Genomic DNA, 3,566 nt, shown 5'->3' on the forward strand with positions numbered 1-3,566 from the left:
AAAAGTGTGTATGTAATTGTTATTTGAGGATCTTTCCCACAGGCAGACAGGCCAGCGCATGCCAGCCTGCCTCTGCCTCCCAGTAGACCCTTCGCCTGACACATCACACGCTGGGCCGCCACAATGGGCTGACTCACCACCGCAGCAGGAATCAACACTGTACTTCAGTCACGATTGTCTTCTGCCCTTTACAACATCCATGCCCTTTTGTTCCTCAAGATAAAGGCAACAGTCACATGTTTGAGCTTTACGCGCCCAGCAGCTGCTCTTCTCTGCCTATATATGCCTCACATCCCCCTCTTCATCACCACGCAGCATTTCCCTCCAGTGGGCTCTCCAGGCATCAGGCCCCTAACATTGTTACAAGGACATAAACACAGACGAACCATTAGATCCCCCTGATTCTGGCAGGCTGAATGCCCGTCATTATGGCTGTTTCCAGGGAGAACGCTTAGTTTTATGGTGGAATGAGTGAGATTTGGCCACCAAGGTAGGAGCTCCTGGGGTCAATAAATACCAACATCAATCAGGCAGGTGTCCAAAGAATTCCGCTTTGATTCCATTAAGATCCATTTTTCACTTAGACAAAAGAGATGAAAACATGGAGACAGAATTCTCCTCTTTAATACCTTTCAGTTGTCTGACTAATGGCTTATGTTTGAGTAAATAAGTAAGAGGAACAACATTTCTTTGTGATGGATCAATTTATAATAACTGGATTCCGTGATGATGGGGATTAATATGAGATTTAGGGGTTCATGTCAATGAGATAGATCTCTGGCTTTAAACCCCCGTCGCCTCCTCTCTCACAGGCATCAAAGGCAACGCTTGGAAATAGGGCCCGCAAAGCCATCTCTCCGTTGGCCTCTTCAAAGGACAGGAAGTGTGTCACAGGGACAGGCCTTCTTTCCCAGCAAATTCAAGCGAGTTGCTATAATAACAAGCTCATCTGTGTGTCTGTGGCAGACTAGTTCAAAGGGTTAGCCTGATTCCTCCTTGTAAAACATGTGATGATAGAGTCAGGATGCGGAAACCACTGTTTAGCTGATATGCATTTGGATGGCATCAGAGACGAGCATGCTGCCCTTCGTCATGTCCCAAAGATGCGGAGATGCTTCCCTGAAAAGTGGAGCCAGATGAGATTTTTGATCTTAATTTCTTCCGAAATCATTAAAACCTATTCACAAACTTTGGCTTAGTTTAAAATTGATTAGACCTCTTCCTCGTCTTTCTCAGATGTCTTGTCATCTTCACCTTGTTGTGACAGGAACCCACACTAATCTAAGCAGTCTTTTCCTGAGTAGCAGGCTTAGACTATCCAATTATGAATCAATTCATTCTAGAATTTACGTGTCTTAATCACAGTATTATACCTCCTCACTTTGGACTCTACATATATATAGCTTACATTTTCAAGCAGTGTTTATGTGTTATATTTACCTGAAGTAATTGTGTGTACATTCACTTCACTCTAACCTCCTTCCTTATTGAAACGTGTTTGGAATCAATGTGGATTGTGTACTTATTATTGGAATAGGGACTTATTCAGCACTTAATTTTATGGTCGAAGAACAAGGAGAACATCCTGTATTCTTTCACAGGGTGCATGATGTGAAAGTCATTTGCAATTATATAACCATAAATTCCTTTATATTGAGTGAACTGTGTTTTGTGATTTCTGGCTTATTTCCCCTCAGGTATTTAACAGGTGTTCCTATCTCCAGAGGAACAGTTACCCTGGTGGTCAGACTGACATACAAAAAAACATGTAACGTTTTGTGAGTCTGGGAATGTTGTTTTTTTGTCATAGCTACAGAGGCACATTTCTAAAAATGGTATTAGGCCCTGGACTGGCCATTGCTGCAGCAACTTGTATCGGAAATCAACATTAGAGTCTGATCACACGTGATGCCAACATGGAAAACTGCTTAAGAGGCATGTGAGAATGCCATACAATGTAAAAATGTAGGATACACTAATTAAAGTGTGTTTAAGTCCTACAGCTCAGAGACGGTGGTGTGTGTGGTTGGCATGTTGGAGGCATATGGGTGCAAACCAGGCCTGTAAACTTAAACACAACCTTGACTGTGGAGGCCCACAGTAATTTAGGCCCCATTACCATCTGACCATGTGGGAACCATCTACTGAGAGTGTGATATATTTTGTCGGTTAAGCAGCACTTAAGCAGTACCGGTACATTTGCCTTCGTAGCCATTTACTGTTAAGATCATATCCTCAATTGAACAAAGCCCCACTAAGATTTTAATTTACTGAGACTTACTGAGACAAATTCACAGTGACACAAAAATCTCAAGAGAAGAAGAGTGTTGCACTGAAGTGAGACCTCCAGCATTTCCAAAATCCAGTCAGGGACACGTATGTTTGCCACATGTGCGATAAGGATAATAGTTAAATAGCTTTTGTTTGACAATGTGATTTTTTTTCAAAATTAGTAGTGGAAATAATCTTATTTTACGCACATTACTACTAAAATATATAGTGATTTTGCAAGGAACCAAACTCAATCTATTGTTTATTTTTGCTATGTTTTATTATTGAAGCTGAACAATTGAACAATTTTTTTGTCAAATGAGTCACAGAAAAAAGTATACATAATTTTCATTGAAATGTTAAAGACAACATGGTTGGACCCGCTTAGGCAAAGTTACTGCTGAGGGACCAGAGCAGGAACCCCCGGAGGTCCCCAGATCCTCATTCTGGGAACTACCGGCAGTAATACTCTGACACTGGCTGCAGCCCGTCCAGCTTTTAGTGAGGTGTCAGTCCCCATCTTTCAGCGGTTAAAGTAAAGCTTTTTGTGACGCCTCCTCCCTCCCCCCTCCTCCTCTTCCTCCTCCTCCTCCTTGTTCTCAGCGCTTTGAAGAGAGAAACAAGAGAAAGCTGAGGGATGTGTAAAGCTAGCGAGAAAATCACAACACCACCGGAAACGATATTAACTATTTTATCAACGAGACCAACAAACTGGCAATCGCTCTATTTTGAGTTTATTCGCAAAGAATAATCGAATCTGTACAACAGGGAGTGTATACAAGTTGCATAAATGAATTTAACACAAGTCAAATTAAATACCAATAGGATATTTAGCCTGTAGATTTACGTTTCGACATGCAGAAATGTACCAAATCCATCTCAAATTCAGAAAATCTTGGAATCATTTTACAATTCTACTGCTACTTCGACTACTATTATCACACTACAGCCACTTGTGTGGTTTTAAAAACTAAATATAACCCACCAGAAATCCTACAAGGGTTTGAAGAATCGTTTTGCTTGGCCGGTATCATTGTAGGTTTCAATGAACATTTTCAGAGATGGTTTAGCAGTATGTTGTGATACTGTGTATGTGAAGAAAAACGTGTGCTTTTATTTTCCTTTCCTTTTTCCTTCTTTATTTTCGTTTCACAACTAATTCGACCAGTTTGTTTTACTCTCAATAAACTAAACTCGCCTTCGTCTTATTTTGGAGGCAATAACAGGAAGTCATGCGCTTTATTGTCGCTGTCTTGCCTCTGGAGCAGACGCTGGTCTGGCTCTCCTGTCGTACG

Source organism: Genypterus blacodes, unplaced genomic scaffold (genome assembly GCF_046128005.1).
Source record: "Genypterus blacodes isolate CSIRO-AG114 ecotype Tasmania unplaced genomic scaffold, CSIRO-AGI_Gbla_v1 ptg000067l_1, whole genome shotgun sequence".
In the NCBI taxonomy this organism is placed as follows: Eukaryota; Metazoa; Chordata; class Actinopteri; order Ophidiiformes; family Ophidiidae; genus Genypterus; species Genypterus blacodes.